Below are 15,847 nucleotides of genomic sequence, written 5' to 3'. Positions count from 1 at the left end.
CTGCTAGCACCTAGGGAAACCTAGCAAACCTATACATTTTTTAAACCTAGACACCCAGGGAAATCCAGGAGGGGGTGACGTGTGGCTCTCGCCATGTTCTGTTACCCAGAATCCCTTGCAAACCTCAAACTTTGTAAAAAAAAAAAAGAATTCTCACATTTCTTTGATGGAAAGTTCTGGAATCAGTGTGGATCCACTAAATTTCACACACCCACCTTTCCCAAAGTATCCCAAGAAAAATGGTACCTCACTTGTGTGGGTAGGTCTAGTGCCTTATACAAGAAAGGGCTCAAACCCAACGTGGACACACCACATTTTTACTGTGAAAACTGACCCTTTTTTTGCAAAATGCCTTGCTGTGGATTTTGAACCCTAGCTCTGCTGGAACCTAGGGAAACCTATACATTTTTGAAAACGAGGCACCAAGGGGAATCCAGGAGGTGGTGACTTGTGTGGCTCTCACTAGGATATGTTACCCAGAATCCCTTAAAAACCTGAAACTTTGTAAAAAACACATTTTACTCACATTTCCGTGCTGGAAAGTTCTGGAACCTGTGTGGGTCCCCAAACTTCCACCCACCAGCTTTCTCCAAAGTCTCCCGATACAAATGGTACTCACTTGTGTGGGTGGGCCTAATGCCTTCAACAGGAAATGGGTCAACACCCAACGTGGACATACCACATTTTTACAGTGCAAACTGACCCTTTTTTTAAATGTTCTGAGCTGTGGATTTTGAACCCTAGCAATGGCGGCACCTAGGAAAACCTGGTGCCCCTATACATTTTTAAAACTAGACACGCATGGGAATCCAGGATGGGGTGCTCACCAGATTCTGTTATCCAGAATCCCTTGCAAATCTCAAACTTTGAAAAAAGAAAACACATTTTCCTCATATTTCTGTGGTGAAAAGTTCTGGATTCCACCTGAATTCACAAACTTCCACCCACCCCGCATTCTTCAAAGTATCCCGATAAAAATAGTACCTCACTTGTGTGGGTGGGCCAAGTGCCCGTGGCTGGGAAGGGCCTAAACATATTGTGGAGACATCAAAATGACCTATCACAAAACAACCTGGTTTTGAAAAGGGGGTCACCTGGGTTTTTGGCCCCTGGCTCGGTGGCCTTCTAGGGAAACCTACCAAGCCCACATATTTCATAAAACTAGACACGCCGGGAAGTCCAGGGAGGTATGGCTTGCATGGACCCCCCAATGTTTTCCTACCCAGAATCCCCTGCAAACCTTAAAGTTAGCTGAAAAAAATCACATTTTTCTCAATTTTTGTGTGGGAAAGGTGTGGGATCGCAGTGCTGATATAAATTTCCTACCACTCAATATTCCCCCATGTCTCCCGATAAAAATTGTACCTGACTCGTGTGGGTAGGCCAAGTACCCGCAACATTTTCAGGAATGTGTGGGTTTGGTAGGTTTCCCTAGATGGCTGCCGAGCCCGGGACCAAAAACCCAGGTGCTCCCCCTTGCAAAACCAGGTCATTTTGTGATAGGTAATTTTAATGTCTCCACAATATGTTTAGAACCCTTGCCTGTCGCGGGTACTTGGCCACCTCACACGAGTGAGGTACCATTTTTATCGGGAGGCCTGGGAGAATGCTGGGTGGTAGGAAATTTGTGTCAGCCTGGTGATCCCACAACTTTTATACACTCAAAAGTAGTGTATGGAGGACTAATCAGTGTGTTGAGAGAAGTGAGAATGAATACCCATCAGCCCACCCATTGGCGGAATCTCATCACCTGGGTTTTCTGAGAGAACTGGTATCTACTAGGTCCTTCACTGAATGTATAGTGAGGAATACTAGTATAAGATCCACCAGTAAGAGAGAGCCAAAAGGATGTTGTGGTAATGCTGGTGGGAAAAGGTTGCAGTGCACAAAAAGTGTGTGTGAAATCAAAGTGAAAATAGTGTTTAAAATTGCCTGTTATGATGCCAAAGAAGTAACTTTACTAAGGGGATCATCATAGCGGCAAGGTTAAAAGCAGAGTGATGATAGTGTGTCATCAAATACTACTATTAATGAGTGGAACTTATATGGTCGACATGTTTCAGCCTTACAAGGCTTTCTTCAGGACCTGTAAATATTACACTACTGCAACAGTGAAAAAAATAATATAAGTGAACCATGTGAGAAAAAAACATACCGTTAGTAGGATACTATATGGTAGTCTAAGATCATGGTTAGAAGAGTTCTCTCCTGTAACACAAGGAAAAAGACGTCCACAACAAATATAGTCATTTGCAAGAACAACATTATACAATTGTGCATGTAGACAAGAGTAAACTTATATTGAATAATCATTCAGCAATTTGCAAAAAATGACTCACCCACAAGTTGTGTGGAGATAGCCTCACCTCGCCTGGCACTCGCTCAGGTTTAAGACGCCCTGCACTAGAAAAGATAGGGAAGGAGAAAAGACAGACAATTTTGCGTATGAAATTTGTGGCAGCCTGGTGATACCACAGCTTGACACAGAAAAGTGAGGGAAATGTGATTTATATTAGACACATTTAAGGTTTGCAGGGGATTCTGGGTAGGAAAATGTTGGGAGATTCATGCAAGCCACACCTCCCTGGACTCCCCTGAGTTTCTAGTTTTTGGAAATATCAGGGTTTGGTAGGTTTGCCTAGATGGCCGCTGAGCCCGGGACCAAAAATACAGGTCACCTCCTTGACATTGAAAAAACAGGTTCTTTTGTGATAGATAGGTGGGCACCTGTGTTTTTGGTCCTGGGTTTTCAAACATCTAGGGGAAACTAAAAAAAACAGACATTTCTGAAATCTAGACACCTGTGGGAGTCCAGGGAGGTGTGGCTTGCGTTGATCCCCCAACATTTTCCTTTCCGCTGCAAATCTCAGATTTAGCTAAAAAGTCACATTTTCCTCTAAAATCTGTGGGGGAAAGGGATGAGTGTACGGCACACATTTCCTACAACTCAGCGCTCCCCTCAGTCTCCTGATAAATATGATACCTTACTTGTGTGGATGTACAAGGTGCCTATGACATGTAAGTGTCAAAAACGTGTAGAGAGGGGTCCCAAAGAGGGTCCAAAAGAGCAGTTTGTTTATACGTTTTTAAGCTGGTGCAACTTTGGGTACCCACACAAGGTAGTTATCATTTTTCTCAGGAGACCAAGGGGAATGCTGGGTAGTAGGAAATTTGTGACTGCGTGGTGATCTTACAACTTACCCACAGAGAAATGTGAAGAAAATGTGACTTTGTAAGTAAATTTGAGGTTTGCAGGAGATTCTGGGTAAGAAAACGCTGGGGGATACATGCAAGCCATACCGCCAGCCAAGAGTCAGTATACGCATACCACTAACCATGCACACCACTAGCCAAGTCCATTCACACACTGCCATCTAAGTGCCAACCACACACACCGCCAGCCAAGCGCCATCCATGCATTCCACCAGCCAAGAGCCATCCACGTACACCGCCAGCCAAACAGGGCTGGACTGGGAACAACAACCAGCCCTGGGAGATTGCTGCTGGACTGGCCCTGGGAGGGGAGGCGCATGCTAGTAAAAAGTATTGCTCCCGCTTTTGTTACTGGAGCCCAATATTGCTGCACTGCTGCAAAACTGGCCCCCTGTAACAAAACCAATACCCACGGCCAGAAAACTGGCCCGTGCCCTCCGGCCCACTGGGAAACGCCCGGTACCCGCTACAGCCTGTCCGACCATGCAGCCAAGCACCATCCATGCACACAGTCAGCCGAGCACCAGAACACGTACACCGCCAGCCAAGCGCCAATTTACACACACCACCATCAAGAGCGAGTCCACCAATACCCTTAACCAAGTGTAAGTCTACATACACCACCAGGAAAATGCCAGCCAAAGGTCAATACATGCAGACTGTCAGTCAAACTCCATTTTACACACAGGAATTCTCCCTGGTTTCTAGTGGTTTTCCACCTCCGCTTGGGTGCAGGTGAGACTAAAAATATCACTGAAAGAGCCAAAATGTGTTCCTAAAAAAAGGGAGTGACACTTGCCTGTGGGGCTTCTCACTGGCATGCCCACAAATATGTCCCTGGTGCCTAGTGGGCTGTCTGCCCCTTTTGGGGGGGGGGGGGGCAGATAAGGGGCTATTGCCCGTATCTACCTTCCGGGAGAGGCAGAAAGGCTGTGGCAATGTTTTTGGGGTGGTGGGGGCATTGGTATACTCATTTTGGCCAGCCCCCACCTCTACGTATAAAAAACAATCCCTGGTGCCTAGTGGGCTTTCTAGCCCCAACGGGGCAGATCAGAGGCTATTGCCCCAGTCTGCCTCCTTGGAAGGGGGGGGCAGAAAGACTGTGGGATTTCTTATTTGGGGTATGGGGCATTGGCATGCTCATTTTGGGCAGCCCCCACCCCTATATACATTTTTTTTAAATCCCTGGTGCCTAGTGTGCTTTCTGCTCCCTCGGGGGGCAGAATGGGGGTTATTGCCCCCATCTGCCTCCCAGGGGAAGAAAAAAGGCTGTGGAATTTTTTTGGGGGATGGGGGCATTGGCATGCCAGTTTGAGCTGCCTCCACACCTACGTATAAGCAAAAAAGCAATCCCTGGTGCCTAGTGGGTTTTCTGATCCCAGGGGGGCTAAGGCCCCCATCTGCTTCACAGGGGGGGGGGCAGAAAGACTGTGGAATTTGGTGGGGGTGGGGGCATTGGCATGCCCATCTCTGGCAAACCACACACGAAAATATGCTAGCAACAAAAAAATCCCTGGTTGCTAGTGCGCTTTCTACTATTCTGGGGACAATTGGGGACTATTACCCCCATCTGATCTCTCAGAGAGGGCGGAAAGACTGTTTGTGCCCAAAATACGGGGGGTAGCAAAAGCCCTTGCCCAAGGGTCCGACCCCTCCCTCCCTGGTGCCTTGTGGGTGGATCCTTGCTTGGGGATTGCCCTCCTGTGGTGATCCCCAGGCAGAGATCCACTAGGGAAAGGTGACATTCGCCCCTTTTCAATGATACCTCCCCCGTCGGCCTCGGTACTTAGGGGGCCGAGGCAGTGAGACAAACTGAGTTTCAGTTTCTCCGAAATGACAACAGAGCGACGTGCGCTTCAACCGTCCTTTCTGAGAAACGGCCAGAACACCCTCAGGAGCTGGGGACGCTCTTTCCCAGCTCCTGAGGGTGTTTTGGCAAAAAGGAAATCCCTCTGGTACCCGCACCAGAGAGTTTTCCTGTGCCATGTGCGCGGATGGCTCCGAGCTGTCCGACGCACATGAGCACTGGTGCATCGGACGGCACCCGGCCGTCCGACACATCGAAGTGTTTAAAAGTAGTAGTAGTACTATTATTATTATTATCATCATCATCATCATGAATATTATAATTAGTAGTATTACTATATTGGTGCTATTATTATTTTATTGTTATAATTGTTGTTTTTAAATTATTGTTATTCTTATTAATATTATTAATATTATTGCTATTATAATTACTATTATTATTGTCATTATTGATGTTATTGTTTGCTTACGTCATGTATTTATTCTTGTTGATTTTATAATTGCAAATGGCATGTGTTTTATATAAATGGGAAAGGGTTTGCAGTGTGAGCTCCGGGTTTAGCGCGCTCACTGTAGAAGAATGTTAGCAATGCGATGATAGGAATTCCATTCGCTCGCACGCACGGCTGGCAGCAGAAGTTGTGGCTCCACAGTCGTGGTGAATAAAGATACTTGTTGATCCCGATGTTCGAGTATTTATTAAAGATATATATATTTTTTTTATTTGTTTGCATTTGTATGGCGCACAGCTACCCAACAAAGGGTTTCCCGGCGCAACAGATCCCAGTGTCAATGCGGTTACAGGAATTAGATGTTGAATAGCCATGTTTTTAGGGCTTTCCTGAATTTGATGTAGCATGGTTCAGACCGCAATGTGTGTGGCATTGAATTCCAAAGTGTGGGTCCTAGAAATGAAAAGGACTTGCCACCCATGCGTGACAGCTTGATCTTTGGGATTTCAAAATTATTTGCCGTGGAGGAACGAAGAGATCTGGAGGGACGGTAGGGGCGCATCAGGCTTTGCAAGTATTTTGGAGCGGTATTGGTGGAAATCTTGTGCATGAAACATAGGGATTTGAATTTGACCCGATTTTCAAAGATAAGATAACACTTTCCTTGCTGTCCCCTATGCCCTGATGGTTTTCTAATTGTTGAGCCTTCTTGCTTAGATATTTCCTGCTAAGGTGCCCTTATTACTGACACTGTCAGGCCTGGTAAGGCAGCCAGGTCAATTTCCTCGGTTTAAAAAGGTACAATGTGTTATCCTAACTTTACCTTTTTGCCACTCAGGCAGTTGCTAAACTGAAATCTCTACTAACACTGATTATGAACAGATGCTGAAAACAGCACAGCTATTTTATTTTCTGTCTCTTCTGATTAGAATTCATATCTGAGATTATATATAGACAGTCTGTAAATCTGCAGCATCATTTATTATAGATTCATGTGGCTTACCTCAGAAATGGCGTTGTCAGTGGCTTCACTGGTGTCGTTACCTATCTCATTACCACCGATAACATGCATCACTAAAGTAGCAAGTATTCCCTATTCTCTACATCTGTTTGCTGATAATGTACATAGACAGTTGGTTTGAGGACAGAGGGCACATTCTTTTGGGCAACACTGAAGCCACCCCTTGAAAACTGTGGGGAGGCTGGGAAACGTGTGCAGGATGGGGCAACGCATGTTCACTGTGCTGGTGGACTTAAGCTTGATCCGTAGAAAACCGTGGAACACAACCCAACTGGGACAATTAAATTACATTTTTCTTGTACTGGGCAGGCCATTTTTATGCTCTGTGTTTGTCATGTCATAGCGGATGATGGGAAGAGACAGTGGAGAGCTCTAGCGGAAGAGGTTTCCTCACTATCCATGCCTTCAGCACAGCTGGCTAGCTTAAACATGTTCCATGTTGGCCACAAGATGAGTTGGGGACCAGGTCTTCCTGTTTGTTTGGAAATCCAAGTCAGCTTTGATTGCTATAAAAAGAATGGAAGTCATGGGCATATATATCATTAGAATAGCAGGTATCATGACCCAGGTACTCCCAGGTACATGAGGGGTCTACTGCAACCCAATATTCTCTTTCTTAATACCTAAACTGGGGTCAATGGGGGTCCCATTTTCTTTGTGCACGTGCATCCACAATCCCCTTGCTACACCACTAAGTTGTACGTGAACACATATTTAAACAATTTTGTTAACTGGAGAAATGCCTTGAGACAGATATCCCAATAATGATGGGGGACCTCAATGCGAATACTGGAATCGACAACACGGTATGAAGAAGTCATGTGGAACCATGGCCTAGGCGACATGAATGAGAATGGTGAAAGGCTTGCAGATATCTGTGCCCTGAACAGTCTTGTGATAGGTGGTACTATATTGCCATACAAAAGAATACCCAAGGCAACATGGGTGTCATCAGCCTATTCAACAGAGAATAAGATCGACCATGTCTGTTTTGCCAAGAAGTTCCAGAGGTTCCTGCAGGAAATAAGAGTCATGAGAGGAGCGGACGTGGGGTCAGTCCTTCACCTTGACGTGGCCAGGCTAAAGCTAAAGCTGAAGAAAGCAGGGATTGAACCGACAAACCAATGCTAGTGATGTAACCCCATCCTCCTCAAAGATGAACAGAAATTGAGTGAATACCACCAACAGCAAAAGGTTTTATGTCTTGAAAGAACTAGAGGATGAAAGAGACCCACTAGATCGTCAGTACGAGAAGAACAAAGAAACAGTGACATCAACCTGCCAGGAGGTACTGGGTCCCAAGAAACACCAGCATAAAGAGTGGATCTCCACTGAGACTCTCTGCAAATTCCAAGAGGCACAGGTAAAGAAAGCTGCAGTCAACACCATCGGAACAAGAGGAGAACATGTGAAAAGTAAAGGTGAATACATCAAAACCAACAAGGAAGCAAAGAGAAGCTTAAGAAAAGACAAGTGAAGGTTCATCGATGGTCTTGCCACAGAAGCCCAGGAAGCAGCAAGTCCAGGAAACTTGAAAGACCTCTACGACATAACATGGAAACTCTCTTGCAGGTACTGCAAGCCAGGAAGACCTATTAATGAAGTCCAACAATAACGATGGGTGGAGAACTTTGAAGAACTGCTGAACCAGCCCATACTGCAGTCTCCACCTGACATATAGCCAGCTGACAAGGACTTGCCAATTGGCTCTAGCAGACCAACCAAGGAAGAAGTATATCAAGCCATCAAACAAATCTGTGAAATGGGGAGGCAGCAGGACATGACAACATTCCTCCAGAAGCAGTGAAGGCAGGCATTAAAACATCCTTAGACATGCCCTACCACATGTTTGGAAGGATCTGGGAAGAGGAAAAGGTGCTGTCAGACGGGAAGGAGGGCTATCTCATCAATATTTCTCAGAAAGGTGACCCGAGTAACTGTGCACACTACAGAGCGATAACTCTTATTTCAATCCCAGGCAAAGTGTTCAACAGAGTTAATCTGTACAGAATGAAGGAACAAGTTGGGGCTCAGTTGTAGGACTTGCAAGCTGGCTTTTGCAAAGATAAATCCTGCATAGATCAGATTGCAACACCGTGCATCATCATGGAGTAATAGATGGAATGGAAGTCCCCCCTCTATGTCAACTTCATTGACTATGAGAAGGCATTAAACAGTGTGGACTGAAAGATCCTTTGAAAACTCCCCGGCCACTATGGTCTGCCAGATAAATGGTAAGAATCATCAGGAACTCTTATGAGGAATGACCTGCAAGATAGTCCATGGCGGACAACTCACGGAAGCCTTTGAAGTGAGGACCAGAGTCTGTCAGGATTGTTTGCTCTCAATTTTCTCTTCCTGCTGGCCATAGACTGGATGATGAAGACATCCACAGCAAGGAGGAGAAGTGGGATTCAGAGGACTCCTTGACTTCATCTCGACAACCTGACATTTGCAGATGGCCTGGCACTACTCTCCCATACCTATCTGCAGGTGCAAGAGAAGACAGACAATGTGGCAGTCATATCACCACACCTTTGCCTCAACATCCATGGGGGAGAACCAAGATCATGAAGGCTAACACTGCAGCACAACTGCAGTCACACTTGTAGGCTATGCACTGGAAGAGGTTGAGGCCTTCACCTATCTTGGCGGTGTCATAGAAAAGCATGGCAGCCAGAAACTGATGTCAAGGCGAGAATTGTCAAAGCAAGGGCTGCCTTCATTCAGCTAAAGAAGATTTTGAGCTCTAAAGACCTAACACTGCAAACCAAGATGAGGCTTTTTAGCACCAACGTAAAATTGGTATTTCTGTACGAAGCAAAATCTAGGAGGACAACAGTGACCACCATCAACAACGTCAAGACCTTCATCAACTCCTTTCTGAGGAAAATGCTCCAAATCCACTGGCCAAACACCATCAGCAGCAATGACTCAAACTCCTTGCTCATGAAGCAATCATAAAAGATACTGGGAGTGGATCGGTCACAACCGCAGCGAGCCTGCATTAGACATCACTGGGCAAGCCCTGACCTGGAACCCTCAAGGGAAAAGACAAAGAGGAAGGCCTCGAGGCTGACTGCAAAGAGATGGGCTACATCTGGAGTCAGATTGAAAGAAAAGCCCAGGACAGAGATGGCTGGAGAGTCCTGGTTGATGGCCTATACCCCAGGAGGAGTAGTAGACATCAGTAAGTAAGTAAAATATTAAATATTAAAAAAAGTTAAAGAATATTCAAATGTCCTAATTGAGAACATATGTATTCTGCACAATATGTGCAATAGCTATACCTAGGGTTACGAACACAGGTATTCATTTTTTTAAAAAATATTATATAAACGTATGGCAATATTTTTGGGCACAGGTAAATTACATCCTTGTGAGTGTAAAGGTTTATTAAATAACCAATACCAGTATAATGTAAACACAGGTAAACAAGAGTGCCACTAAGCTATGAAGTAAACCTGAGCCTTTGTACTTTAGCTAAAGATATAGGCTCCTTTAGACTACCAGAGTTGAGCATTGTATCTTTTTAGACATATTTACAAGTTTGGAAAGAGGCCATATGGCGATGCCTTCGACTAACACGCCCAGAAGCCATTTGCCTTTTGTTCTAAGCATTGTTTGTTCCTTTTAAAGTTGGAATGTCTCAGTCTTTCTGTGGGAAGTAAATTGGACACAGTCCCGGTGCTTTAAATTAGAGTCACCACGCAAAACAGATGTCATTTTAAAGAGAGGACCGTCGGGAATTTCTCTGTATCAATGATTTCTAAAGTAAACAAATTGTAAAATGTTTGATGTAATCTGTTCTGAAGGATTATTTGTGTTTGAACTCAATCAGTTACGTCCACAAACATTCTGAAAACCGCTCCTGGAAAATCTGATCCTTGTTGAGCACAAAATCACATCACATGTCTTCCTCTTTCTAAGTCTCTCTCTACTAGACGGCTGTTAGCCACATGTCCCCAGCATTATTCATGACCTTGCATGAAATTTTATTTCATGCAGACTCTGGATGTAAACCACTGAAAGCCTCTCTCTCGTTTTATCCTCTCCCTCTTTCTAGCTCTCTCTCTTTCTTTCGCGATCTCTCCCCACGTCCTCTCTCTCTCTCTTTATCTCCCTCTCTTTCTCTTTCTCTTTCTCTTTCTCTTTCACGTCATGTTATGACATTCAACCTTCTGGCAGAATGCTTTTTGCCCATCTCCAATGCCTACTTTTCCTATGAAAGTGTAAGAACACCGAACTGAAATCCAATCTGTTTTGGAAAGAAGACCTATGTACTTAATACCAGAAGAAGAGGGACACGGTTGTTACTCAGTAAAGTTCTCAATACAAAAGACTTTAGGACTCTGCTGTTCAAGCATTGGTCTAAGATATGTCAACTAGCATGTGACTCACAAAGATTCTCTCTCCAGAGCATTACTCCTCTGGTGTATTACAGAGATTTACATATGTTTCTGGATTTAGGGAATGCATACTTCCACATTTGCATTCACCCACATCCCTCAGGTTTCTGTGGTTCATGGTGGACAGATCCACTACAGGTTCAGAGTGCTTAACTACATCCTTGAGGGTACTTAACATGGTAATATCTCAAGTTGTGAAAGCTTTGCAATTAGAGGGTATTATGGTCTCTTGTTATTGAAATGACTGGCCAAATTCATGTCTCTTTTGTCCCTAAGGCTTTTCCAGATGTTGCCAGAGTGTGTGATCCTATTTAAGACTACAGTTTGTTTCTAATTTGAGAAGAATCTTGCTTTACCCATCACAAGAACGGTGTGCAGTTCATTGTGGCTCATTTTCAGACATTGGTGGGCACTGTCTTTCTTTCATTGGGCAGAGCAAAAGTTCAGGAAGTCTTCATGTCAAAAGCTCTGAAATGAATGTGTCACCAAGAATGTGATTGATACAAGGATAGATGGCTGCACTATTGCAGTAGTGCTTGGGCGCATCTCTACTTGTACTCCTGCCTCCTGTTTCTGCTGGATCATTGGTCCCAGTGTGAAGGATATTGCACATCCTCCATTCCTCCAATGAGACAGCTTGGTGGTAGTTAGACAATCACATTCTTTCAGGTATCTTTCTGAATCCTCCCATCACAGTTGTTCTGACTACAGTTCCAAGAGTCAAGCTCATGAATCCTCCAATGGGAAGGAGTTTCATGGTCAGAGGCCAATACCCACAAACAAAGTAGTCACAAGAGCCTATGTCAAACAGTAGGCAGGATCTATGTTCCTGTCAGAGAAACACTTAGGGCCAGATTCATCAAGGTAAAGTTAGACGAAAGTCTAACTTTACAACTTTTTGTATTCCCAAAGGACATATACACTTAGGGGCCCATTAGGATGGAGGATTTTCCGCATCCTCCGGGCCGGCAGAAGCCACCGCCGGCCCGGAGGATGCGGAAAATCCTCTGCGGACCCACCAAAGACCCACCGCCACATTAGGATGGCTGGTGGGTCCTGGTTTCCGTCCGCAGCTTTTCCGCCGCGGTTGGCTTACAACCGCGGCGGAAAAGCTCTAATATGGTGACGGTGTCTCTCAGACACCGTCAGCCAGATTAGGATGGGCTGTGAAACATGCTTTTCCACGGCTGCTTTTCAGCTGTGGAAAAGCATGTGTAACTTCACTGCGGGGGCCCGTTGCGGGCCCCCTGGGTGAAGGGGGGTGGGGGGTGCACATGGGGGTACCTATGGTACCCCCCTGCATTTGTATGCAGAAATCGGCAGGCACCGCACGGTGCCTGTCGATTTCTGCATACAAATGTAATGTATGCATTTTTACCATTGCGGCGGATGCAGTTTGAAGCCGCACCCGCCGCAATGGTAAAAATAGAGGATGTGACCGCCAGGGTGGCGGTCACATCCTAATTGCACAGGAGGGAACTCCGCAGGCCATGCGGAGGTTCCCGCCTACTCTATGGTGGCGACGGACTCAGGTCCGTCCGCCATCATAATCGGCCCCTTAGTACATGCCCTTTGTGAATACCGAAGGTCATAAAGTCAGCCTTTTGACTAACTTTCCCATTGTGAATTGGGCCCCTAGATTCTGAGAGCTGCATGCTTTCCACGAATGAAGAATTTGCAGGCAAATCAACTCAGTAATATCTACCCCTCCACCCAAAAGCTTTTCAGTTGATCTGTTCAAGGTGAGGTTCTCCCCTAGCTCGGACACTTTGCACATCTGAGTGATGCTCTAGTCTTTTTATTCTGTTCTCAGATTCAGGGCGCACTGGAATAGGCAGTACATGCTCTGTCCTTCTGCTGGCCCCAAGCTTACTATATGCATTTCTTTGAATTTGCTTTCTTCCGAAGGTGCTGAGGAAGATTCTGGTGGGGAAGGCAACAGTAATTCTAGTGGCAGCAGATTGTCAGAGAAACCCATAGTTTCCAATTCTCTTGAAGTTGCCTGTGGATCCAATGTTACAATTTCAGCTAGATCTGCTTCCATTATTGTGTCTGTTGCTTCCAAGATCCTTCCAAGATAATCCCTGAGACACTTATGTTTGACATTGAGAGGAGTGAACACCAACAGAAAAGTTATTGAGAAGCCGTCAAAACTAGCCTTTTTAACTGGAATTACCTTGGTCAGGAGATTGGGGAGAATTGGTATCATAGGTTATTTCACCTCCTCATTTGAAAATCTCAGTAGAATCTATAATATTTGACACCGGATCCTTTTTTTGTTTATTAAGTGGCATTGAAATTCCAGGAGGAACATAGTTGGAGTAGGAAGTAAAGATGGTAAAAAGACTAAAAACCTATGGAATGCAAAAATAAGTATTTTTCACTAGAGGTTTAAATTGAAATGGGATCTTGACTTTAGCCGGGATGAATAAGACTTGAACTGGGAGCAATGAAGTTAGCTGGTAATTTTTCCCTAGATAATCATAGGAGATTTTGACGGCTTTCGGCAGCTGATATGTCCTGTGAATGTAAAGAGGTCTACAGCATTACGGCAGATATCATAATGCTAATGGGAACGGTAACTGCTGTTGCAAGAGTCATTGGAATTAAGTGGCCACTTACTATGCAAGCCTAAGTGACAAGAAATACAATAGAAAAGCCTGCAAGTAACCTTTATTCTAGTACATGAGTAGTTTTCCAGTATTAATAGGATGTGTGTCTAGAGTGTTAACCTTTCTTTCACACTTCCTGACCCTCTCTATCCACTTTTTCCTTCCCATATCCCTCCCACTGCCTATAAACTTCCATGATAACAGTTCTCAGCTCTTCTCTCTCTGTTTATTTCTCTTAACACTCGATTCTCATTGTGTTTATAGTAAAATCTTGGAATTTGAGAAAACTCTCCCTCCAAGAGAAGCTAAGCACTCTAGCCCTAACTTCACTCAACTTGATTTCAGGTCCAGGGTAATATTGTATGCACGTGTAGCTTGCTCAGTAAATCCGCATGTAAAGTAATTGTATGCTGAACAAACATGTGTGCTAAACTCACAATCAGAAAACAAGCACTGTCAAAGTCAAATGGTTTAGCCTTGACAAGCATAGATTTTGTTTACTTATGTTATTTGCAAACATATGTTATGGTACCGAATTGTACAGCTTTTCAGGTAGCTGTGCACAAGTGATCAAGAAAATATCATGGCTCCCAGTGTAATACCAGCAGTGGCGGAAGTGGGCTGACCCATTGGCTCACGTACCATACTGTGGTGGATAAATGTGAATTACACCTCAAACACCAATGGATAAAAAGGCTGAAGAAAAGCCCTAAGCATGTACATATATATGTATAAATCTTTGGAAAATATGAGGTTGGAAAGACAGCTAAACCCGACCTTAAAAAAACCTAGATACTTCAAGCTGGGTGGAACATCAAAAAACAGGCTGGAAAACCCCTGAAAACTCCTACAGCCAAAAGCAGGTGGTTAACAATGATGATGATGGTACACAGTAATATATTGTGGCGGGGACCCTAAGGCGAAGCTAGAATACATCTGACTGATAAATATTTAGCTTCTTTATAAAAATAGTTCATTAGGTTACAAGAAATATACAGAGCAATGATAATATTAACCAAGCACCTTTACACAAACATAAGTTAAGATTTTAACTGGGCATATGCATATTGGATGGACGAAGTCCTGTTTTGATGCTCCACAAAGGCTGCATGAAATTGGTCCTTCACATTTCCAACTTGGTTTGTCAGCATTGGACAGTAATGAACCAGACGTATTGCTAATAGTATTCTTTTTAAGTATTGGTAATATGTCATGCTCAAGTATGTTGCAGGTTGCAATTCCGAATCTGATTGCAAGACTATCCATGCGTGGGCACGTTTGCAGAATAAGATTTTGTCTTCGATTAGCGAGTGCCTTTTTGCCGCTTTACACAATGTTTGCCGGAATGAGGAAAACTGTAAATTCTGTTGCCAGAGGCCTGTTGAGTTTGTGAGCTTTATAGATTTCTTTAGGTACTTGGTATATACTGACTGGGGTCATCTTCTAGTGCTTTCCAGAGAGCATTGTTAAGTCGATTTTGATGGTTTGTCTAGATTTTGTATCATGTTTTTATTGATACAAATCTTCTCTCTAGATGTTGCTGCTGCAGTCCGAAATCCAACCGGACCAGCACCGGAGATGAATCCCGTGGTAGACCCAATACTGTTTAATACGTCTTTTTTGAAGGCTTTCCAGAATTGTGGCGTCTTTTCTGTGATGGACTTTACTTGTGTAGGCCAAGCTTGACAAAAGTTTTTCTTTAGTGACTGCTAATAATGGCATGAACAATGGTGTTGTAAATGAATCTCGGACCCTAGTGTAAATTTCCTGATTCATGCCCTTATATAGGTATACTTTAACATTTCCTTATATAGGCATAGAAATCATTACCATATTTGGCCTAAACCATACAGCCCAAATACGGCATGGATACTTCCACTAAGCTCCAAGAATTACCAACGTTTTCTTGGAAAAACCTGCCTTCAGCAGCCCGGGACTTACCCCTGCTTGAATATTAAGTTCTCCTAGAACTCCCGGCGTTTTCCGAGAAATGAGCCTTTGAGTGACGTTATTAAGTCCAAACATGCGTCAAACTCGGCACCTTCAAAGTATAAATATGCCTTGATTTGCCTAAACAAACACACAGTGGTTTGGAGCAGATCGACTATCTACTTGCCCGACGCCCTGCAGCAGCAAGTGCCGATCGAAGCCGACCATCCAGCAGACGAACTGTGAGACTCTGTCATTTCTCCTGCCGAGAAATCCAGCTCCAGTGTTTCCAGGCTACCTTTGCGGGTATCTGGGAAATAGAGTCCAAATAACGAGATACAAGACCTTCATTCTAGAATCAAAGGTACGGAGCTGATTAGACCTCTGAGAGAATTATTGGAATCA

Source organism: Lissotriton vulgaris, chromosome 10 (genome assembly GCF_964263255.1).
Source record: "Lissotriton vulgaris chromosome 10, aLisVul1.2, whole genome shotgun sequence".
Classification (NCBI taxonomy): Eukaryota; Metazoa; Chordata; class Amphibia; order Caudata; family Salamandridae; genus Lissotriton; species Lissotriton vulgaris.
This window is presented reverse-complemented; position numbering follows the sequence as displayed.